The following is a 24690-nucleotide window of genomic DNA, read 5'->3' as shown; positions in this document are numbered from 1 at the left end:
TTTATGAGTTCAAACATTAAATGTATAAAGTTTATGAGTTGGTGTGTCAGTTTGCACTTGTTAAAAGGTCAGATCATGAGAAGGACTCACATGCAGCTGCTGGTACTGATTTGCAATTTTAATAAAATCACAAATTGATCACAAATAGTGATTTCTGCTTCACCTTAAGAGATTTACCCACGTCACACCTTCTGCATAAATAAACTTGGAGTGGGTCAGAAAACTCCAGGTGTTTAGTCCGCAGGGGTCAGAGGTCACACTATCACATCTCTAACACTGCAGCACTGAACTGTACTATTGTGTTCAGTTTATGTTCTGCAGAGAAATAAAACATTGACTCATATTGTTAATGATATGATATCTCAATCATTTAAATAATATTGTTGTATTGTTATATTGGAAAGAAAACACAAAAAAACATGTACTTTTAAGAATATTTATTGACAGGGAAAATACCAGAAATATTAAGTTTAATTTATTTACACTTCAGACAGCATTCATTACTTGACAGTAGTATTTACATTAAATATACAGATATATAGAGTCCAGGGAAGTATGTGTGGATGTGAGGACTGTGCGGGGCCTGCTTCAGCACCAGTTTGCAGAACCTGCACGTTCTCCCTGGGGCAGAACCTGCACGTTCTCCCTGGGGCAGAACCTTCACGTTCTCCCTGGGGCAGAACCTGCACGTTCTCCCTGGGGCAGGTGACTCCTCTCTCTTCCTCTTCTGTTGCTTCCTTTCCTCCTCTCTCTGTCTTGTGGCCTCCAGCTCCCTCTGGAAGAACTCTGTGTCCACAATGTCCTTAAAGGTGGTGTTTCTTCAGGGCTGCTGCTCAGGGCGTCCTGAGAAAGAGACGGTGATGGTCAGAGCTGTAGGAGACGAGGTGATGGTCGTGGTGACGACAGTTGTCGTGGTGACGACAGGCAGAGTTGTGGTGTTGCCAGAGTGTCTGTGTTTGCTCCAGCTTTTTCGGGCTGATGTTGAGTGAAGATGATGCATTTAATAATTTGATGTGATGATGATGTAATGACAAATATGTAGTTTTGTGGTCGGGTGTAGCGCGCTGTTGGCTGATTGGCTCAGGGGCAGTGGAGGGGGAGGCGGCCTGTTGTGACGACTGCGGCTGAAGCTTCACTGGAGGAGGAACTACAGAACAAAACAGATGAATGTTTTAGTGATAAGCAACACGTGTGCACATGAAATACAACACATGACACACATTTAGAACCACTGCACTGGCTGTGAAACTACAGTCAGCATGAAGTATTCATCTGTTCACTCTGTGATGGTTTGACTGAGACAGACACAGACACACATGGAGCATGAAGCATTCATCTGTTCACTCTGTGATGGTTTGACTGAGACAGACACAGACACACATGGAGCATGAAGCATTCATCTGTTCACTCTGTGATGGTTTGACTGAGACAGACACAGACACACATGGAGCATGAAGCATTCATCTGTTCACTCTGTGATGGTTTGACTGAGACAGACACAGACACACATGGAGCTCACTCACTTTGGGTTGTCTCTTCTCCAGGAGCATCAGATGCAGAATGTGTGGGACGAGCTGCATCTGAAACAACCAAAACACCACAATATAGGTTTATGTTTGTTTAGATTATTCTATTAAAATGTCAGACCTGGAGCTGAAGTACTTCCAGACTCGGGCAGAACAAACCTCAGCTCCTGTGGAAGTGGCACTGGAGGCTTAAGGGGCAGCACATCTGCAGCAGCTGAAGAGAGGAAAGAAATATATGATACGTTTGATCAACTTTGATCTTACAGTGAATAAGCAACAAGTAAAAGCTCTTACATCCTGTGGTTCCTCCAGAACAGTTGCTGTAAGAGAAGAAGAAGAATAATGAGTCATATTTAGCTGTTAGTAACAACACACACTTACATTTGACCTGTTGTTTATATCATAAGTAAGTTTATATTGCTGTTTTATTTAGCAATGTTAGTGTGAATGAGCAGAAGAAGCTCTCACTCATTCATATTGAACACCAGATAATATGACTTACTCTCATCACAGATGCATGAATTCAGAGCAGGACCTGAACAGGGTCAGGAACAACTGAACTCATGCACAGGACAGAACGTGTCCCAAAGTGTCTTTCATGGCAGGACATCTGTGTGTGAACTTCTGTAAACCTGAGGATGATGGAGCTCAGCAGCGACTGGACACGGCTGGAATAAAAGACAAACCTTTTTAACACATGATAAATCCAAAATGGAGCTTAAGCGTTACAGACACATTACACACATCCACGTGTTGTTTGGACGGAGATGCTGAGCATTGTCCTCTCCAGCGCGTCCTCTTCAGCCACTACTAAAGGAAAAGACATGAAATGAAACAGAAGTGACTGCTCCTCTACACGGTGTGACTCTGTGTGACTCCACACAAACCAAGAACACACGATTTATGTAGTTATACTCACCCAAGGGCTCACGAGGAGAGCTGGTGGGGACACGAGTGGGTGGAAAAGAGGACAGGGCAGAGGAGGACAGGAGAGAGGAGGACAGGACAGAGGAGGACAGGGCAGAGGAGGACAGGGCAGAGGAGGACAGGACAGAGGAGGACAGGACAGAGGAGGACAGGGCAGAGGAGGACAGGACAGAGGAGTACGGGGCAGAGGAGGACGGGGCAGAGGACAGGACAGAGGAGGATGGGGCAGAGGAGGACAGGAGGAATTGTTGAGTCATTCATATGGATTTTGGCTCTTGTTTATAGTCTGTTGCTAGGTAACAGTTGTGGAATGTCCTCCACATTAACATGAAGTGAAGGCATTTCCCCATTGTGGGACAAAGTCTCTCTTACTTGTGATGAATTGTTGAAGCTACAACTACTTTTATGCACAATAAGAGACAACACAACACACAGATCACGTAATATTGCACCTTATATAAAACTGCACAACTGCAAACCTTTAAATGTAATAAAGTTTAACTTCACAGGGCTGAATATCACACAAAACTGACAGAAAAGTCGCGTTTAGTTGTTCAACAGAGACATGGAAGTAGCAGTGACTTTATGTGACTAAAAACACAGTTTCAAAAGTGCAAAACACAAGACGAACTTTACCTGAAAACGTCTTCAAATGCCCGTTATAAATGCCACAAAATACGAGTGTTCTGGGGCAGTAAAATGTCCATAAGAAGGTGAAAACAGGAGCAGATCTAGTGCTAAACTTGTCCAGGTCGCACTGAATGAATGACGTCACTCTGCATTCAAACATGGCGCGCTCTCGCCACAGCGCCGCCGCTGGCCAAAAGTATATTACATCCGTAGTGGTTTAACACTACCATAGGAAATGAATGGGATTCTGTTTAGGGCTGTTTAGCTAAAGAATCCAGGTGGCCCGGGTTCAACTCCCGGTATGGGAATATCTAGTCTGTCCTGCTGGAACACTTGTAGCTGCATTATGTACAAGACTCGCTGTGGTTACGAGTACATTCAAGCTGGACGGAGGTGAAGAGAGGCATAGAAACATGGTATCGATTTGGGCGCAGCATGTGAAAATTTGTAATCAACCTTTAGCTTTTCTATGCATCTATAGACTAGCAGGTTGGTTGGTGTTTCTTTTTGGAGCATTTCTCTTAGACAATTGCCAGATTACACTGCAGTGAATTTTAGAGACCTTCACTGAAATATTTCAAATCAGCACATGTGGTGATTCAGTGCAAGCTCCCAGTCCCGCATTACCTTTGAACCTTGCAGCACTTATAAAATTCAAACAATATTATTTCATCCATCCACACTACCTGCAGGAAGGTGAGACAAAGTGGCCCATTCAGGCAGCCTGGGCGACATTCCCAACTTCCAGTATAGGTATGTCTCGCCAAACCTGAGCTTAGAATGCTTAGTAAAACATGCTGTCTCCATGAATTCATGGAGAGTTAAATCTGGTAATGTAATTGCGCTAGTTTCAGAAAATAATGTGGGTAATTTCCACTTTCTTAAACACAGTTTAAAGGTGTCTTGTTGTTGTGGCCGAGAGGTTAAGGCGATGGACTTGAAATCCATTGGGGTTTCCCCGCGCAGGTTCGATTCCTGTCAGCAACGTGTGTTTAGCAGCACAGATTTTGAGATTGCGTTCTATTCTATAAACCAGCATGTTTGGTGATGTTTAATTTCAGAGCCATTCTTTCAGAACGAGGGCATGTATGAAATCCTTGTTTCAATCCCCTGCATCTCCATTCAATATTCTGTTGATGGCACAAAGTGAAAAGTGTTGACTCCAGGTCTTGTTTGGAAAATAATCATGACAGACAAGAGATGGTTATGTAGCTCAGTGTTAGAGCACAGTCTTTCGTAGCAAGATCCCAGTTCCACATTCCTTTAAAATTAGATTTCATATTTTGAAGCAATTTGAGTCTATTAGACGTATACAGCCCCATGGGCATTACGCACTGGCCTCTTGAACCGGGATTGTGGGTTTGAGTCCCATGATCATAGCCATTCAGCAGAGTGGCGCAGCGGTAGCGTGCTGGGCCCATAACCCAGAGGTCGATGGATCGAAACCATCCTCTGCTAGATTTTTTTTTACTTGCATTATTGCGATTGTCAATCCAAATGAACCAAGCTAGTCAGTAATGTGTTGGATGATGGAAGCCGATCTTCAGCGCAAGCTCCCAGTTCCACATTTGCTTTGAATCTAGCAGCACATTTCTTTTTTCCATCCTATATTGTTATTTCTTTTTTGGGGAAAAGGATAGCTGAGTAGTGAAAGAAGATGTAGGTCAAAAAAGACCCATGAATAGACATTTTGAAGCAATTTGAGTCTATTATGGGTACATAACCCCATAAGCAATATGCACAGGATACTAGCCTCCAAAATCCGGGATTGTGGATTTCAGGTCCATGGTCTAATAGGCTGAGCCACAAGGAAAATACTAATCCCTAGACTTGTTGCACGTGGAATGGGCTTATATCTATTACATACAGAACTGTTCCTTAACTCTCAAGCATCAATGAGGCCTTCTTTATACGTCATAAGGCGCTGGTACAGCTAGCAGCCCGGTGTAAACGCTCTCTCTTTTTTCTCACACTTATTGTGCTTTATCTCCTATATTTTGTAAATATAGTTAGTATATTTTTTCTATTTTACTGTAGGATAGGGACACGCGCTGGAATCATTTTTAATTCAACTGTTTTTGACTTTATTCGGCTGGATTGAGTGTTTTCGTCGTGTCGTGGCGATGTGTCTTGGCTCTGAGTCGGCGCCGTACCGCGCTTACACAAAGGAGGAACTAATGAAACTGCGGAGAACAGTCGTCTTACCCGGAGATCTTCACGTTATCCCGGCGGACATCATAAGGAAAACGCAACGAAGCAGACGGGCTGGACGTAAACTCCGAGAGAAGAGAGGGACAAACAGGAAGTCGGTTCCCGCCGTAGTCATGGGTAACGTGAGGTCCCTTCAAAATAAAATGACGGAAATAGCGAGCCTCATGCGGTCCCAGAGGATTTATAGGGACAGCAGTGTCTTGATTTTCACAGAGACCTGGTTAACAGCAGAAATGCCAGACTCTATTGTAGGTTTGGACAATTTTCATCTGCTGCGGGCGGACAGAACGAGAGAATGCGGGAAGAAAAGATATATTATCTGCCCCGGGAGTTCTCACATGTGATTTTGATCGCAGTCTATGTGGCCCCGTCTGCCAATGCTGAATATGCTTGTGAAGCACTGCTCTCCTGCACTTGTAGGCTGCAAACACAGCACCCACAGGCTCTCTCCCTCGTCTCTGGTGACTTTAACCACGCTTCTCCCTCTTCTGTTCTACCAACATACACCCAGTATGTTACCTGCCCCACCAGAAACAATAGAACATTGGACTTGTTTTTTGCCAACACCAAGGAGGCTTATTCCTCTTTCCCCCTCCCTCCCCTGGGCAGCTCGGACCACAACCTTGTACATCTGGGGCCTGTGTATGAACCCATCGTGCCCATGTGGGACAATAAAGGAATATCTTATCTTATCTGATCTGATCTGATCTGATCTGATCTTATCTTATCTTATTGATTGTTTTTGTCCATTCTATCATTTTAGAGCTCATGCTTGGCATGTATGAGGTCCTGGGTTCAATTCCCAGCATCTCCAACCAGCACTCACCTCCGCGTACAGCCCGTTGTCAGCCTGGAAGTGCCCCGGAGTCTGGTAAAATCAAGCCGAAAATAGACCCTCTCATGCCGGGTCTGGGCGGCGCTAAGAGCGGGAGGAGTGCGGGGCTCATTCAGAGGCTCCATGATCCGCCTTACAACCAGCTCTCACCTCCACGTACAGCCCGTGGTCAGCGTGACACTGTGCTCTGCCCCGAGCAATCAGAGCAAACAGCAAGCTTCTGGAAGTGCCCGCGAGTCTGGTAAAATCAAGCCGAAAATAGACCCTCTCATGCCCGGTCTGAGCGGCGCTTAGAGCGCGGAGGAGCGCGGAGCGCGGGGCTCCATTCAGAGGCTCCGTGATCCGACGCTCACCTCCGCACCTCCGAACCATGACTTGAGATTACGGCTGTGAAGGAGCCTTGGAAGCTGGATAAAACCAGAACGGGGCCCATCGATCGCGGTTCTCGTGTGGCCGTCAAACGAGCTCCTCCCCCGGTAGCCGCACAACCAGGAAATGTACCTGTTTCGATTGCGAAAAACGTCATTCTCAAAAACCGCCCGCCCGTCCCTCCCAGCATTACCATTTTGCACATCCCGCGTGAGAGCAGCGTAGGAATTTCTCGGGAGCAGCGTGATTTAGCCCGGGACTCTTGAGCTGAACGCTTATTTCCACGAGCCCAAAAAACGACTAAGTCCAATGGTATATAGTGTACTATTGCCGAAAAACGACAGAGTCTTTAGGTATAGTGTACTATTTCGGTTTTTACTCTAAGTCCCTCAGGGGCATATGGTGCTATACTATGATGGTCAGATCACCTCCAGGCCCCAGGGGAGTGCTTTTCTGGGGGCAAACAGTGCACTGATAATGGGGGATTATTTCATTTGGCTCATTTTGGTGTTTTTTCACATTTTAACCCATTTTCACCCCTTTTGCTCACAACTTCATACTACGGCCCGGAAAAACGACAGAGTCGCTCGGGTATAGTGTACTATTGCCGAAAAATGACAGAGTCTTTTCAGGTATAGTGTACTATTTCGGTTTTTACTCTAAGTCCCTCAGGGGCATATGGTGCTATACTATGATGGTCAGATCACCTCCAGGCCCCAGGGGAGTGCTTTTCTGGGGGCAAACAGTGCACTGATGATGGGGGATTATTTCATTTGGCTCATTTTGGTGTTTTTTCACATTTTAACCCATTTTCACCCCTTTTGCTCACAACTTCATACTACGGCCCGGAAAAACGACAGAGTCGCTCGGATATAGTGTACTATTGCCGAAAAATGACAGAGTCTTTTCAGGTATAGTGTACTATTTCGGTTTTTACTCTAAGTCCCTCAGGGGCATATGGTGCTATACTCTGATGGTCAGATCACCTCCAGGCCCCAGGGGAGTGCTTTTCTGGGGGCAAACAGTGCACTGATGATGGGGGATTATTTCATTTTGCTCATTTTGGTGTTTTTTCACATTTTAACCCATTTTCACCCCTTTTGCTCACAACTTCATACTACGGCCCGGAAAAACGACAGTCGCTCGGGTATAGTGTACTATTGCCGAAAAATGACAGAGTCTTTTCAGGTATAGTGTACTATTTCGGTTTTTACTCTAAGTCCCTCAGGGGCATATGGTGCTATACTATGATGGTCAGATCACCTCCAGGCCCCAGGGGAGTGCTTTTCTGGGGGCAAACAGTGCACTGATGATGGGGGATTATTTCATTTTGCTCATTTTGGTGTTTTTTCACATTTTAACCCATTTTCACCCCTTTTGCTCACAACTTCATACTACGGCCCGGAAAAACGACAGTCGCTCGGGTATAGTGTACTATTGCCGAAAAATGACAGAGTCTTTTCAGGTATAGTGTACTATTTCGGTTTTTACTCTAAGTCCCTCAGGGGCATATGGTGCTATACTATGATGGTCAGATCACCTCCAGGCCCCAGGGGAGTGCTTTTCTGGGGGCAAACAGTGCACTGATGATGGGGGATTATTTCATTTGGCTCATTTTGGTGTTTTTTCACATTTTAACCCATTTTCACCCCTTTTGCTCACAACTTCATACTACGGCCCGGAAAAACGACAGAGTCGCTTGGGTATAGTGTACTATTGCCGAAAAATGACAGAGTCTTTTCAGGTATAGTGTACTATTTCGGTTTTTACTCTAAGTCCCTCAGGGGCATATGGTGCTATACTATGATGGTCAGATCACCTCCAGGCCCCAGGGGAGTGCTTTTCTGGGGTCAAACAGTGCACTGATGATGGGGGATTATTTCATTTTGCTCATTTTGGTGTTTTTTCACATTTTAACCCATTTTCACCCCTTTTGCTCACAACTTCATACTACGGCCCGGAAAAACGACAGAGTCGCTCGGGTATAGTGTACTATTGCCGAAAAATGACAGAGTCTTTTCAGGTATAGTGTACTATTTCGGTTTTTACTCTAAGTCCCTCAGGGGCATATGGTGCTATACTATGATGGTCAGATCACCTCCAGGCCCCAGGGGAGTGCTTTTCTGGGGGCAAACAGTGCACTGATGATGGGGGATTATTTCATTTGGCTCATTTTGGTGTTTTTTCACATTTTAACCCATTTTCACCCCTTTTGCTCACAACTTCATACTACGGCCCGGAAAAACGACAGAGTCGCTCGGGTATAGTGTACTATTGCCGAAAAATGACAGAGTCTTTTCAGGTATAGTGTACTATTTCGGTTTTTACTCTAAGTCCCTCAGGGGCATATGGTGCTATACTATGATGGTCAGATCACCTCCAGGCCCCAGGGGAGTGCTTTTCTGGGGGCAAACAGTGCACTGATGATGGGGGATTATTTCATTTTGCTCATTTTGGTGTTTTTTCACATTTTAACCCATTTTCACCCCTTTTGCTCACAACTTCATACTACGGCCCGGAAAAACGACAGAGTCGCTCGGGTATAGTGTACTATTGCCGAAAAATGACAGAGTCTTTTCAGGTATAGTGTACTATTTCGGTTTTTACTCTAAGTCCCTCAGGGGCATATGGTGCTATACTATGATGGTCAGATCACCTCCAGGCCCCAGGGGAGTGCTTTTCTGGGGGCAAACAGTGCACTGATGATGGGGGATTATTTCATTTTGCTCATTTTGGTGTTTTTTCACATTTTAACCCATTTTCACCCCTTTTGCTCACAACTTCATACTACGGCCCGGAAAAACGACAGAGTCGCTCGGGTATAGTGTACTATTGCCGAAAAATGACAGAGTCCCTCGGGTATAGTGTACTATTGCCGAAAAACGACAGAGTCCCTCGGGTATAGTGTACTATTGCCGAAAAACGACAGAGTCCCTCGGGTATAGTGTACTATTGGCTGGAAGCTCGGTTTTTTTTCTAAGTCCAGCAGGGGTATATGGTACTATATTCTGGTGGTCAGATCACCTCCAGGCCCCAGGGGAGTGCTTTTCTGGGGGCAAACAGTGCACTGATGATGGGGGATTATTTCATTTTGCTCATTTTGGTGTTTTTTCACATTTTAACCCATTTTCACCCCTTTTGCTCACATCTTCAAACTCGGGCCCTGATTACAAGTTCTGACCAAATGATGACAAACACGGTATTTATTATGTATTTTTTTCATTTTTTTTATTTTTCCAACTTATACATCCATCATTGGTGCCAGGCAGGTTGTGGAGAAAGCAGTGAAGAAAGGAGAGAGCCATCACAGAAAAGATGTCCATCCAGGGTCAAGGTACCCTGCACTTTTACATATCCAAATGACAGCATTTAAAGTTTTTTAGCGTATGGTATCTCTCGTTGCATGGAACCGCACAAACGCCACACTGACGGCACCTGTACTTTGTTTGCCGCCTGCCTTTGGTACGAGAGCGGTCAGAGCACACGGCGCAGTCTGGACGTCCCTCTGCTTGACAAAGCCAATGACGCTCTGTGAGTCTCTGTGGCATTTCACCCTCCGGTCTTGAGCGCCTCTCTTGTTTTTTGGAGTGATCAGCCAGTAATGCATCAATAATGTTCTGAATGTAAACCTTTAAAGGTTTGTGTGGGCCTGGAGTGGATTTGGTGTATATGATGTGTGAGTTGACAATACTTATGCTTATAATGGCATTGAATATGCGATGATACCATTTCCGGGACCTGTGTGGAAAGAGGTATGTCTTCATCCTCTGGTCAGCAGTGTCCACTCCACCCATGTAGGCGTTGTACTGGTCGACACATACAGGTCTTTTGATGTCACGGAAGCCAGTGTCATCTGTCTTGGATCGGATCCTCCTCTGAACACAATCATTTCCATGGACTGTGGACAACATGGTGAGACGTTTAGTATCGTGCCAAGCACAAGCCAGGAGTTTTCCCTTTCTGCAAAAAACTGGGTCATCTCCTTTTTTCAGCTGTAAGACACTTTTACCAAGGCATTTTGGCATCCCCAACCTGGTAATCCTTACCGTCCCACACAGTCCAGTTTCCAAATCTGCTAATTCATTTGCAATTACAGGCGAGGTATAGTAACTGTCCATGTAAATCTCGTGTCCTTTGCCCGTAAAGGGAGAAACCAACTCACGGACAACTGCGTGTGTTGCACTGATGTTGCTTGCATTATTTTTGTACTGTCCAGTGTGCATTGACCAGCGCAAAACATACCCTGAACAGCTTTCACTCAGGGCATACACTCTATAGCCATATTTGTCAGGTTTATTCGGAGAGTAACATTTTAGTGAAGATCTCCCCTTGAAAGCTATTGTCATTTCATCTAAAGAAAGCTCCTTGATTGGACTGTAAACTGCTGCAAATTTGGGAATAATCAAATCTATTATTGGGCGGACTTTGAACAGTTTATCGTGCCCGGGCTCGCCTGTTCTCACATAATCATTATTGTTGACAAAATGAAAGAACGAAAGAATGATTTCAAATCTGTTTCTTGACATTACATTTCCAAATCCAGGCGTTTGTGTAAGCCAAAATGTTCCCCAGTAATCCTCGATTTCAGGTTTCTCAACAAGGCCCATGGAGAGATGCAAAGCGAAGAAAGCTTTCATTTCGGTGACTGATACATCATACCACTCAAGAAATCTTGAATGTGGCTTCAGAATCATAGGTGCCATACACTGATGTGCATATCTATTTGTCTCATCAGTAATGAAAGTCCAAAACTGATCGGTCAGAAAGAGTGACAGAATATCAAATGGATTAGCATCCGTCAGATCCATCTCTCCTGTGTAGCCAACTGGGTCTTCAAAAGGTTTGATCCATGCCTCAAATACCTCGACCTCTCTCAGCATGTCCCAGCTCTCATCCACCGGGCAAGTTTTACTACAGCCACTGGTTCCACTGGTTCCTTGCCTCCGTCTGTCCTTTGCACCTGTCCGTTGTTTCGAAGTCCCTTCATCTCCACTTGGAAATCCATCGTCACTCTCGGGGAGATAATACCCTTCAGAGTCAGAATCTGCTGTAAATTGCATGCCACGTGTACTTCCTCCAGCCACTTTTTTCCTTACCGGATCTGCCCTGGATCATACCTGGCTAATAAGAGGAAGTTGCACCGAACCGACCAATGACTGAAGTTATTCATTTTCTACTATTATTTCATAAATTTCCTTGTACGGTAAAGTCGCATTTCTGCGACTTTGGCGCTTAAAGGGTTAGTTTGTGTGAACTGTGAGTATACAGAATCAGATCCGTTATTACAGTAGCACAAATGACCGTACCTATACTTTGGTAAAAAAACACATCAAACTGCTGTCTCTTTTTAAAGGAGTTTGATGTGGTTGTTGTTACATCAAACTACTGCGTCCTTTAAAAGTCCACATCAAGCTAATGCTTTTTTTTAAAGTCTATTGCAATTGAGATGTCAGTCGAGAGCCGTAACAGCAGTAGTGCATCCAAGAAAGCTGTGTATTGAATGGATATAGAACCTTTAGTGAAGCAGGAGCCAACAGGCTATTCACATCCTTGTGTAGGGTCTCAAACTACAGGTATTCAGTTTACGATTAAGGAAGATTTCTTAGCAGAAACGAGACAAGACGGGGCACCAGGGTAAAACCCAAAAAGCTAAGATACGGTCCTTAATCACGCTCGTTAAAAGGTTTGAAGGGTGTTTCACGATTCAGGGACTTACGCATAGTCTAATCAAACAAACAATAGTCAATAACTCTTTCGTGTAGTTTATTTATCAAAAGGGCAATCAAAAAGGGCACCGGAGCAGAAATGCGCACAGGTAAATCACAGGTGATGTTATATCAGATTTAAAGGCAGAATTCATGCAGATAATGTTAAACCAGGGTTTTGCCTTTGATAATCAAACGTGTCTATGCTAATCTATATCAAAAAGAGGGAAAGTGAGAAGCTAAGGGAGGAGGAACAGCTGAGTTCTACCCAAATCACGCCACAAAAGAACCGCACACTGAAGTCGGCTTACGATTTTGTAGAACTCGGTCCGGCTGGTCCTTGTCCGCGGACGAGATCCGTGGCGAGGCAGCGGCGTGGAGCGGTGTGGCGGGCGAAGGCAGTGGCGTGCCGCGATATCCGTGATGCGGGGCGGCAGCGGTGGCGCGAGGCGGCGCGAGGAGCGGTGTGGCGGGCGAAGGCAGTGGCGTGCCGCGATGTCCGTGACGCGGGGCGGCAGCGGTGGCGCGAGGTGGCGCGTGGCGATGTCCGGGAGTTCCTTAGCGGTAGAACGCTTTAGCTGCGTGTTAGCTCCTCACGCGGCCTTTACTCAGATGAGAACGTAGCGCTGATCCACGTAAACGGCGTAGATTACTTAAAAAATAGTAGAAGCGAAGTAGAAAAGAAAGTCTCTGTCAGGTTTAGCGCTTAAGCTTAGTTCCAGGTGTTTCCAGGTGTTTTCAGAGTTCAGGGGGGCGATGAGGCTGGCCTAGTCTTGTCGACCCACGTGGCGGACGCTTTGTTGAGACAAAGGAAAAGTAAACAGGCTCGTCCGTGGAGACGGCTTCAAAGAGATAGACAAAGGCTTGAACAAAAAAAAAGGAAGAAGAGAGCAAGAAGAGAAGAGAGGAGAAGAGAGCGTTCCAAGCTCGGAGGGTCTTTTTGTCACCTAGTTCCGCAGGGCACGCTGGGAGCGAAAGGGGCGGGCGCTACTGCGACGACACGTTAAACACTTTTGGCAGTTTGTGCACATTATTCCTTGAGGTAGATACATTTTACATCTTCTTTCACCTGTGATGGGCACTCGAGTTAAAGCATTGGGAATATAAAACCTTAAACAGTGGAAAAATACGTAACACAAGGTGAAACATGAGGTGTACGGAGTTGATTCGGACAAACATTCATGGCATAATCACATAAAACATAGTTTTCATCGGGGCGTCCTCCTGTAAGACTATGGGGGAGAAGGTCTGTTATCGCCAAAGTCACAGCGGCTCCCTGCGGTGAGGGAGAGAGGGAGAAAGAAAACCCCCCAATGTTCAAAGAGAGTTTTTCTGTTATCTGGCCGTGGAATATCCATCTCCATTCCCCTACACTTGCAATGAGGTCAAATATAGGACAAACCCATTGTCAGGAGTGGGATTAGAACCCATTCCTCCACTTGTAGACCAAATTTGCTTACGCTTAGGTAGGAGTTTACCTTGACCCTGACACCTTGGACATTTCAGCGATGCTGACATTGAGCTCTCTTATCTCGAAGATAACGTTCCAAAAATCAGTACAAAGTAAATGCTTTGGCAACCTTACACTAGATGAAGTCTTTCCAATTATGTACAGTCCATATAAAGAGATGACTTTAACAGGTGATGAGAATTGAGTGAAATAGTTCAAATCTCATTGTTACAGAGGGTTTAATTCTTCTTCTTTCGGTTCCAACAGAAGAAAATTTATGACCAAGATTTCACGGGTTGTAATGGCGAGCAGTCCATAAAGCTTAAAATTAACTCCGCCCAACGTGGGGCTCGAACCCACGACCCTGAGATTAAGAGTCTCATGCTCTACCGACTGAGCTAGCCAGGCTGGCTGTCCAAAAGGCAAAAAAAGGTCATAATGAAAACCCAGAATTTTTCAGTACTAAGTGGTAAATTAATCTGTCACTTTAATTTCTCAGGGAGTGGTCACAATTACAGTATAAGACATATGATACAGTTCACTCTGAATGTACTCAATGCTTTGACAGTACAGCATCTACGTAGTAGATTGGCCATCACATCACAATTCATCATTGGAAGTAACACTTCATTTGAAATCTTAAGCCAATACGAAAATTTTTCATCCATTGTCACACATATGTACTTGTAAATTAGGGTGTAAAAATGGCTTCCTTTCCAAAGGAAATATTTTTTTTTTTGTCAGGAGTGGGATTTGAACCCACGCCTCCATTCAGAGACCAGAATCCCCTGTGGCGAGGAAGGAGTTTACCTTGAGTCTGGCGCCTTAGACCGCTCGGCCATCCTGACACTTTATTTATGTGAACTGTGAGTATACAGAATCAGATCCGTTATTACAGTAGCACAAATGACCGTACCTATACTTTGGTAAAAAAACACATCAAACTGCTGTCTCTTTTTAAAGGAGTTTGATGTGGTTGTTGTCACATCAAACTACTGCGTCCTTTAAAAGTCCACATCAAGCTAATGCTTCGTTTTAAAGTCTATTGCAATTGAGATGTCAGTCGAGAGCCGTAACAGCAGTAGTGCATCCAAGAAAGCTGTGTATTGAATGGATATAGAACCTTTAGTGAAGCAGGAGCCAACAGGCTATTCACATCCTTGTGTAGGGTCTCAAACTACAGGTATTCAGTTTACGATTAAGGAAGATTTCTTAGCAGAAACGAGACAAGACGGGGCACCAGGGTAAAACCCAAAAAGCTAAGATACGGTCCTTAATCGCGCTCGTTAAAAGGTCTGAAGGGTGTTTCACGATTCAGGGACTTACGCATAGTCTAATCAAACAAACAATAGTCAATAACTCTTTCGTGTAGTTTATTTATCAAAAGGGCAATCAAAAAGGGCACCGGAGCAGAAATGCGCACAGGTAAATCACAGGTGATGTTATATCAGATTTAACAGCAGATTTCATGCAGATAATGTTAAACCAGGGTTTTGCCTTTGATAATCAAACGTGTCTATGCTAATCTATATCAAAAAGAGGGAAAGTGAGAAGCTAAGGGAGGAGGAACAGCTGAGTTCTACCCAAATCACGCCACAAAAGAACCGCACACTGAAGTCGGCTTACGATTTTGTAGAACTCGGTCCGGCTGGTCCTTGTCCGCGGACGAGATCCGTGGCGAGGCAGCGGCGTGGAGCGGTGTGGCGGGCGAAGGCAGTGGCGTGCCGCGATATCCGTGACGCGGGGCGGCAGCGGTGGCGCGAGGCGGCGCGTGGAGCGGTGTGGCGGGCGAAGGCAGTGGCGTGCCGCGATGTCCGTGACGCGGGGCGGCAGCGGTGGCGCGAGGTGGCGCGTGGCGATGTCCGGGAGTTCCTTAGCGGTAGAACGCTTTAGCTGCGTGTTAGCTCCTCACGCGGCCTTTACTCAGATGAGAACGTAGCGCTGATCCACGTAAACGGCGTAGATTACTTCAAAAATAGTAGAAGCGAAGTAGAAAAGAAAGTCTCTGTCCGGTTTAGCGCTTAAGCTTAGTTCCAGGTGTTTCCAGGTGTTTTCAGAGTTCAGGGGGGCGATGAGGCTGGCCTAGTCTTGTCGACCCACGTGGCGGACGCTTTGTTGAGACAAAGGAAAAGTAAACAGGCTCGTCCGTGGAGACGGCTTCAAAGAGATAGACAAAGGCTTGAACAAAAAAAAAGGAAGAAGAGAGCAAGAAGAGAAGAGAGGAGAAGAGAGCGTTCCAAGCTCGGAGCGTCTTTTTGTCACCTAGCGCCGCAGGGCACGCTGGGAGCGAAAGGGGCGGGCGCTACTGCGACGACACGTTAAACACTTTTGGCAGTTTGTGCACATTATTCCTTGAGGTAGATACATTTTACATCTTCTTTCACCTGTGATGGGCACTCGAGTTAAAGCATTGGGAATATAAAACCTTAAACAGTGGAAAAATACGTAACACAAGGTGAAACATGAGGTGTACGGAGTTGATTCGGACAAACATTCATGGCATAATCACATAAAACATAGTTTTCATCGGGGCGTCCTCCTGTAAGACTGTGGGGGAGAAGGTCTGTTATCGCCAAAGTCACAGCGGCTCCCTGCGGTGAGGGAGAGAGGGAGAAAGAAAACCCCCCAATGTTCAAAGAGAGATTTTCTGTTATCTGGCCGTGGAATGTCCATCTCCATTCCCCTACACTTGCAATGAGGTCAAATATAGGACAAACCCATTGTCAGGAGTGGGATTAGAACCCATTCCTCCACTTGTAGACCAAATTTGCTTACGCTTAGGTAGGAGTTTACCTTGACCCTGACACCTTGGACATTTCAGCGATGCTGACATTGAGCTCCCTTATCTCGAAGATAACGTTCCAAAAATCAGTACAAAGTAAATGCTTTGGCAACCTTACACTAGATGAAGTCTTTCCATTTATGTAGAGTACATATAAAGAGATGACTTTAACAGGTGATGAGAATTGAGTGAAATAGTTGCAATCTCATTGTTACAGAGGGTTTAATTCTTCTTCTTTCGGTTCAAACAGAAGAAAATTTATGACCAAGATTTCAAGGGTTGTAATGGCAAGCAGTCCACTTTTTGATTCTCAGTTTGTTGGCAAGGAATGACTGATGTGGACCCATTTTGGATGAAAACCGTGTTTTGCGTTTGTGGAAATGAGCATCATGGAAGGATGTATGGGCTCTGTGGCGCAATGAGTCGCTAATGGTGAGAGAACATATTTGTTTTTTACAATGGAAAGTCTGCTCGCTTTACTATCTGATGAAAGGCACTGCTGAACGAGGTTCAATTGCCAAGTGTGCTTGAAAAAGTAAGCAAATACATCGGCATTATGTCAAATAACATTATCTTGCAATTTTTCCTCAATATCCAGATTAACTGCAGTATATTGAGTGCGCAATAAATTGGCGAGAGTCGATTGATTGAAAAACTTCCAGTTTTTTTATAGCTACATTGGTACAGGGGATTTAGCTTAAAGGTAGAAAGATTGATGCCCTCGCTCTCCATTAAACACAGTTGATTGGACAGGGGCTGAACTTTCGAATGTTGCTGGCTCGCTTTAAAAAAAAAAAAAGATATTGCGGCTTGTAGAGTCGCAATTATTATACCATGTGGGCTGTATGACTCTGTGGCGCAATTGGGCAGCGCGCTCTGCTGTTAACCGGGAGGTTGGTGGTTCGAGCCCACCCAGGGACGATTGGAAGAGCAATTGCAGGCAAAGTCTACGAGGTAAAATTGGTCAATGAATATCGACTAACAGGTTCGAGTAGCATTTTTGAAACGCAGGGTAAACTCCCAATGGATATGGAGTCCGTCGCCTTAACCGCTCGGCCACAACGATACGCTGATACACCGCCCCCTGTAAGTATTATCATTAGTAAGCCATGCCACCTCCCCGGCTTGACCTGCAGGTGTCGCAATTGCGCACGCGCCCGTTTTACTCTCTCTCTCTTTCTCTCTCTCTTTCTCTCTCTCTCTTTCTCTCTCTCTCTCTCTCTCTCTCTCTCTTTCTCTTTCTCTCTCTTTCACTCTACTTCTTCATCGTAAGGACATAATTTTTTTTTTTTTTTTTCATCCTTATTATTTAAAATAAAATAAAAATTGACACAATAGCATTTAAAAAAATATCTATATATTATTTTTCTCTTTTCGGCGTTGTCGCATTCTTTATTCAAAATAGTAGCGTGGCGGCGGCGGCGACCGACCGACCGACCGACACCCCTTTTACAAGCGAGCAACGCCATTATAGGCTTTCACCAGGATGGCCGAGCGGTTAAGGCTTCGGACTCAAGATCCGACGGGCGGTGGCCCTCGTGGGTTCGGATCCCATTCCTGGTATAAGCTTCTTGGACAAATATAAAAAATAAAAAAAACACAACACAGGAAATTTTTGGCGGCGGCAAGGCAACGGCGGCAACGGCAGCGATCGTAAGGTCGACAGATACTTAGGTCCGAGCGCAGCGCGGGCAGTAGCTGGGGGCGCACTCGCCACACACGTGTACGAGGCACCCTCGGTACACGTTCGTCGTTTTAGTGTCCTTGCTCCTGGGGCATATTCGGCACCACTTCCTCTTCGCGGGTACAGCAGCGGGTTCTCTTCCTCCTCCTCCTCCCCCCCTCTCTCCCCTCTCCTCTCCCCTCTCTTCTCCCCTCTCCCGAGATGTCCCCGATGACGCCAGGTCATCCCCCCCCTCCCCCTCCCCCTCCCTTCCTCCTCCCTCCCGCGTATACGAGGCGCGACGAGCGCGCTCCCCAGCTGCTCCATGAACAGCCTGCGTCTGTGGCGTTTGCCGACCATCCACATCAGGTTCAGCTCCCGCCACAGGACGAAAGCATTGTACGCGGACACGTCGATCATGTTGTGGAACAGGACGAGGGCCCACCGGCAGGTTTTCCTCCTGCAGCTGTAGGTACCTGTCACCTTGTCCAGGTTGTCCACGCCTCCCTTGGTGCGATTGTAATGCAGCACGGCCGCCGGTTTGCTCGGAGGAGGAGGCTCGCCGCCGCCGCGATTGCCGTCTCCGTAGGTGGCGCCGCACCGTGGTGAGGATCTGCAAGTTCTTGCTCTTCTTCGCCAGGTAGGAGACCAAGGCGACCGAGGGGACTCCGTTCGTTGCCGTAGCCGTTGGAAGAGGTCCCCGGCGCGGTCTCGCCCAACGTGAACACGAGACGGAAGACGCGATCGCCCTGCGCTTCGTGTCGACCAGTTCCCGCGGGAACTCGCTCCTGTTGGCGCGCAGCGTCCCCAGCAGGGTGAGGCCGTCCCTCTCGAAGAATAGCCTGCGGGCGAGCTCGTACGAGGTGAAGAAGTTGTCGCACGTGACGTTGCGCCCCCCCCGGCCCCCCTTCCCAGTCCCTCGGTGAGATCGAGCACGACCCGCGTGGCCAGGTTCTTCTCCGGAGGCGCGCGCTTATCGGATTTCCCGGTGTAGACCTGCATCTTCCAGGCGTAACTGGACAGCGAGTCGCACGCGACACAGCTTGATTCCGTACTTCGCCGGCTTTGAGGGAAGGGGCAGCGACCTGTCAAAGAAGAAAGAAGAACGAAGAAAGAAGAAGAAAGAAGAAGGAAGAAGAAGAAGAAGAAGAAGAAGAAGAAGAAGAAGAAGAAGAAGAAGAAGAAGAAGAAGAAGAAGAAGAAGAAGAAGAAGAAGAAGAAGGGGAAAAAAAATAAAAAAAAATAATGAAGGAAAAACAAGAACACAAGAACAACAAATATTATTTAATTTGAATTTACTTTTCATGATTTATTGATTTATTAATTTATTAATTTATTAATTTATTGATTTATTGATTTATTGATTTATTGATTTATTGATTATTATTATTTTCTCTTTTTTTTTCTCCATTTGTTTAAATAAAAAAAATCACCTCTAAACGAAACCAGCCTCTCGTCTACGGTGACCTTGGATCCCGGATTGTACATGAGCGGCAGTCGCTTGCACCACAAGTCCCACAGCTCCCTGATGGGCGCCAACTTGTCTACTCCTACTTCTCCTCCTCCTCGCCTTGCCTCTCAAGCGACGGCTTGGAGGTCCACGAGATTTCCCCGCGTTTAGAGAGCATAAGGTGTTCGTCGTCGCCGCCGCCGCCGCCGCCTTCTTCTTCTTCTTCTTCTTCTTCTTCTTCTTCTTCTTCTTCTTCTTCTTCTTCTTCCCCTCGCAAGTTCTGATTGATTGGCTTCAACAAAGATTACTGTCAGAGGATTATAGTGGTCATTTCTTTGTTTCATTTCTTGCTTATAATAAGTCCTATAAAAGTCCTGTCTCTCCAAGTCAAAGGATTCCTTCAACACATCAATGCTTTTCATTTGAGTTTCTTTTGCAATGCGGTGAAACGTTTACGCCTTTTGTAATCCAGGCGTTGAATCATAAGCTTGGTCATAAGAAAACCAGCTCCAGATTTTAACAGCTTTGTTTAGTTTGTATGCTTTGGTTGGCTCCTTTCAGGGGGTAAGCACAGATTTTACCCAAAGATTCTTCATGTTTCTGCACTTTTTCAAAAGAGTAACGCTACTCTCGGGGCACTCAAGGTTCCACTGAGATTTGAACTCGGATCGCTGGATTCAAAGTGTGCTAACCATTACACCATGGAACCGCAAAATGCTCCCTGGACGGATAACGGTGATCCAAAGCTACAAGTCTTTACATCAATCATCCCTTGCCAAAAAAATGAGAAACAAGGAGTGCAAACAGTGCAAACAATCTTGATGTGCAGCAATACTTTTCCCTCTCTTAATGCAAAGTGTAGCAGCAGTAAACTTGAGGGAGAAAGGTATGGGTTTGAGGGCTCTTCTTGTGGGCTTTACTCTCCTTGTAAATATTTTTCATAGACAAAAGAGTAGGCATTTCCTGTTTACTAAACAGGCCCTTTGACCAAGGAAGCCCCAGCGCCGTAATGATTTCCTGGTTTCCTTACATAATTACATACAGTGGTTACTTCTGGGATTGTATTTCTTGCTTGCTCTGGCAAGGTGAGCAGTCGTCCCTGGGTGGGCTCGAACCACCAACTTTTCGCCTACCAGCAGAACGCGCTAGCCGATTGCGCCACAGAGGCGAGAATCTTGACATACCCATAAAAGGTTTAACCCTCTAATTGCAATTAAAAATGAAGAAAAACTCTGGATTCAGAGCGCTAGCCGCTATACCGTTGAACCACACCTTTCTACAGGATGTCCTGTTTTGAAAATAAGTATGACATTTGATCATTGGGCTATATCAAAGAGAGCAGCATTGAAGTAGGCAAACTTCTGCTTCATGGTTTCATTGTGTGGTGGTCATCACATCTGCCCTACACGCAGAAGGTCTTGGGTACAACATTCAGCGAAACCAAACATGTTACCAAACATGTTCATGCTAACAATGTTCCAATGAAAGCTTGCTGTTTATGTTTTATAGATCCTTTCCATGCCATTTATGTCCTGATCTCGCAAAATATCCAATAGACCCAGCATTCCTATTCATTGTATTTTTGAGCAAAGACTAACATTCAGGTACACATGCCCAAACCCGGGATTGAACCAGGGACCTTTAGATCTTCAGTCTAACGCTCTCCCAACTATTTCGGCTACTTTTTCAAAAATTTAGGCAAGGGAGCGAAACGTGTGGCATAACGTAGCGAGAAAATGAACTAGTTCTGTGTGTCCTTTTTTCTTTTCTTTTGATTAAAAATAAAAACAATACAGGACACGACCAGGGAGCAAAAATCGAAATAAAAAGAACATAAATAGCACTAAACATAAAATAAAAACAAAATCACATTTAAATGAAAATAGGGGTCCTACTTGGTCCAAAGTCGATCAAATTAGTGCTTATCCAAATTAAGCCTGAATGTCACTGTTTTCCATTCATCCAATGTCTAATGTCTGTTACTATGTCAGTCAAGTCTTTGATCGTTGGCGTGGTTGGTGTCGAGCATTTCTTTGTGATGGCCTTTTTCTCTACAGCCAAAAGTATGTTCCAAGGGTATCCATTTATTGTGTCCATGGCAGGAGTGTTGAGGCCCAAGTACATAGTTTTTAATTTGAGTGGGATGGAAAAGTCAAAAACAGTCTGCAGTGCCCTTTGAATTTCAGTCCATTATTTTTGAGCAACAGCACAGCCCCAAAACACCTGATAGTGGTTTGCCTGCTGGGTTCTCCAGCAGTTAGCATTTCCTTGTGAATAATGGACACTTTGACATGGTGTGGTGAAAAAAACATATTTTTCCCCTTCAGGCATGTGATTTTGTGGTCTTCCTCAGGGCTGTTCCTACATTTCCACACTCTTGGTCAGACAAAACCAGGTTAACTTCTCGTTCCCATTGGTTTAGAATATACTCAGCAGAACGTTGTCCAGATTACCAATGCATTGAGATCATTTAGAAATGATTCCCCTCGCAAGTTCTGATTGATTGGTTTCAACAAAGATTACTGTCAGAGGATTATAGTGGTCATTTCTTTGTTTCATTTCTTGCTTATAATAAGTCCTATAAAAGTCCTGTCTCTCCAAGTCAAAGGATTCCTTCAACACATCAATGCTTTTCATTTGATTTTCTTTTGCAATGCGGTGAAACGTTTACGCCTTTTGTAATCCAGGCGTTGAATCATAAGCTTGGTCATAAGAAAACCAGCTCCAGATTTTAACAGCTTTGTTTAGTTTGTATGCTTTGGTTGGCTCCTTTCAGGGGGTAAGCACAGATTTTACCCAAAGATTCTTCATGTTTCTGCACTTTTTCAAAAGAGTAACGCTACTCTCGGGGCACTCAAGGTTCCACTGAGATTTGAACTCGGATTGCTGGATTCAAAGTGCGCAAACCATTACACCATTGAACCGCAGAATGCTCCCTAGACGGATAACGGTGATCCAAAGCTACAAGTCTTAACATCAATCATCCCTTGCCACAAAAATGGGAAACAAGGATTGCAAACAGTGCAAACAATCTTGAAAAAAGCGAGCCAGCAACTTTCGAAAGTTCAGCCCCTGTCCAATCAACTGTGTTTAATGGCGAGCGAGGGCATCAATCGTTCTACCTTTGAGCTAAATCCCCTGTACCAATGTAGCTATAAAAAAACTGGAAGTCTCTCAATCAATCGACTCTCGCCAATTTATTGCGCACTCAATATACTGCAGTTGATCTGGATGTTGAGGAAAAATTGCAAGATAATGTTATTTGACATAATGCCGATGTATTTGCTTACTTTTTCAAGCACACTTGGCAATTGAACCTCGTTCAGCAGTGCCTTTCATCAGATAGTAAAGCGAGCAGACTTTCCATTGTAAAAAACAACCATGTACTCTCACCATTAGCGACCTTTGAATCCCCTTGCAAATTATGCCTAGAAGTCCAATGCGCTATCCATTGCGCCACAGAGCCCATACATCCTTCCATGATGCTCATTTCCACAAACGCAAAACACGGTATTCATCCAAAATGGGTCTACATCAGTCATTCCTTGCCAACAAACTGAGAATCAAAAAGTGAAAAGAGTGCAGTTAATCTGTGTGTGCAGGGATACTTTTCCATCTCTTATTCCAATTTGTAACAGCAGCGCATTTTCTGTCGTTGTAAATAATTTGCATGCTTGAATGGACAACTGAGTAGTAGTAGGTTTGAGATGGGCCGGTATTTATTTAGCACTGTGGCATCAAGACTGCTCTTCTTTAAGAGAGGCTTAATGACTGCAGTTTTAAGGCTCTTGGGAAAATTCCAGATCCAAGCAACATGTTGACTTTTTCATTGATTGGAGCCAACAGACCGCTCACCATAGACTTTAAAAATCTAGTAGGCAATGCATAAAGGCAGCATGTAGTGGAACTCAGACTTGTGGTGATCTCTTGGAAAGTTTTGTCAGCCACAAATGCAAAATGGGTTAACTCCAGTTGTCTAGTTGGCTGCGTGCTTGTTATCTGCAAATAATGGTATTATTAATGTTCTGAAATGAGTCTTGCAAAGAACACTGCAAACTCATTGCACCTGGAGAAATACAGAAACCATCAGACAAAGTAACATTTACCACACTGTAATTTGAAATATTAACCCGCTTTGTCATTAGCAGGTCCAGAGTGTGCCATTTGCCCTCTGTGGGGCCACTCAGGTGCTGAGTAAGACCAAAGCTTCTGATGACAGCGCCAAGCTCTTTAGAAGAAGACGAGGTTGAGCGGGGCGTGAAGGAAGGAAGGAACAGTCACTCACGTACGGGAAACTCCTACCAAGCAGTGGCCAGCCTATAGCACACTGGGATTCTGTGGTAATTGAACCAAGTTTAGCAGTTCCTTTCATCAGTTAATAACACAAGCAGGCTTTCCTATTTACCAATGTAGATAACAGGGGTTACAACAGTGACTCTGGTGGGTCTCGAACTCACAGCCTTTGAATGCCTTTGCAACTTTTGTCTGATTCCCCTTTTTCACAAAAGCAAAACAGTCATCCGAAAACAGTCTACATCAATCAATCCTTACCATCAAACTGAGAAACAAGGAGTGAAAAGAGTGCATTTACTCTGTTTATTCAGGGATACTTTTCAATCTCTAATTGCAAAATGTAAAAGAGCTCTTTCGGGTGATAAGTTTTTCTGTACATGTAAACAACTGATTTGCTTGAAAGGCTATCATGAAGGCACTGCTGGGATTTGAACCCAGGATGTCCTGTTTACTAGACAGCCACAGCGCCTCTTAAATGCTACTCCACCTGTTTCAGCTAGATATTCAGTGACCAATGTTACCTCGTAGATTTCGCCTTTTTGAGGTGCGTGCAATTTGTGGTGTGCTGCATGGTCTGGAGCTGGAGGTTTGGGAGTTTTTTGGAGTTTTTAATCGTTATTTTGATCATTTTCATTTACTTTTTTCAGTTTTTTTGTTTGTTCCCCTCCCAGTAAACTTACTGGGAGGTGGATTTTTTGTTTTTTTGTGAGCATGGCTCAAAGGACGGACAACACGGCATCGGACACTGGAATGGACACGACAAAGGCAAGACAAAGTTTGAAAGAATCAGTAAATAATAGAAAGAACAAAGAAAGAAGGATGACATTTATGAAAGAACTCACTGTGGTA

At 44.9% G+C, this 24690-nt stretch overlaps 5 non-coding genes across 5 annotated transcripts; 3 read left to right on the top strand and 2 right to left on the bottom strand.

The window, feature by feature from the left end:
- Nucleotides 1–3988: 3988 nt before the first annotated feature.
- trnas-uga (transfer RNA serine (anticodon UGA)) lies at nucleotides 3989–4070 on the top strand. The gene has a single exon. It is a non-coding gene; the product is annotated as a tRNA-Ser (tRNA).
- Nucleotides 4071–4469: 399 nt separating this feature from the next.
- On the top strand, nucleotides 4470–4541 carry trnam-cau (transfer RNA methionine (anticodon CAU)). The gene has a single exon. It is a non-coding gene; the product is annotated as a tRNA-Met (tRNA).
- Nucleotides 4542–13988: 9447 nt separating this feature from the next.
- trnak-cuu (transfer RNA lysine (anticodon CUU)) lies at nucleotides 13989–14061 on the bottom strand. Its single transcript has one exon. It is a non-coding gene; the product is annotated as a tRNA-Lys (tRNA).
- A 330-nt stretch (nucleotides 14062–14391) lies between these two features.
- trnal-caa (transfer RNA leucine (anticodon CAA)) lies at nucleotides 14392–14501 on the bottom strand. The gene is made up of 2 exons: nucleotides 14464–14501; nucleotides 14392–14437 (listed from the first exon to the last, which is right to left on the bottom strand). It is a non-coding gene; the product is annotated as a tRNA-Leu (tRNA).
- Nucleotides 14502–17915: 3414 nt separating this feature from the next.
- On the top strand, nucleotides 17916–17998 carry trnal-caa (transfer RNA leucine (anticodon CAA)). The gene has a single exon. It is a non-coding gene; the product is annotated as a tRNA-Leu (tRNA).
- The last annotated feature ends 6692 nt before the right edge of the window (nucleotides 17999–24690 follow it).

Source organism: Eucyclogobius newberryi, unplaced genomic scaffold (genome assembly GCF_026437365.1).
Source record: "Eucyclogobius newberryi isolate DKJ021-1_F unplaced genomic scaffold, fEucNew1.0.hap1 SCAF_182, whole genome shotgun sequence".
Lineage (NCBI taxonomy): Eukaryota > Metazoa > Chordata > Actinopteri > Gobiiformes > Gobiidae > Eucyclogobius > Eucyclogobius newberryi.
The sequence above is the reverse complement of the archived record's forward strand: the minus strand, read 5'-3'. Positions and strand labels throughout refer to the sequence as shown.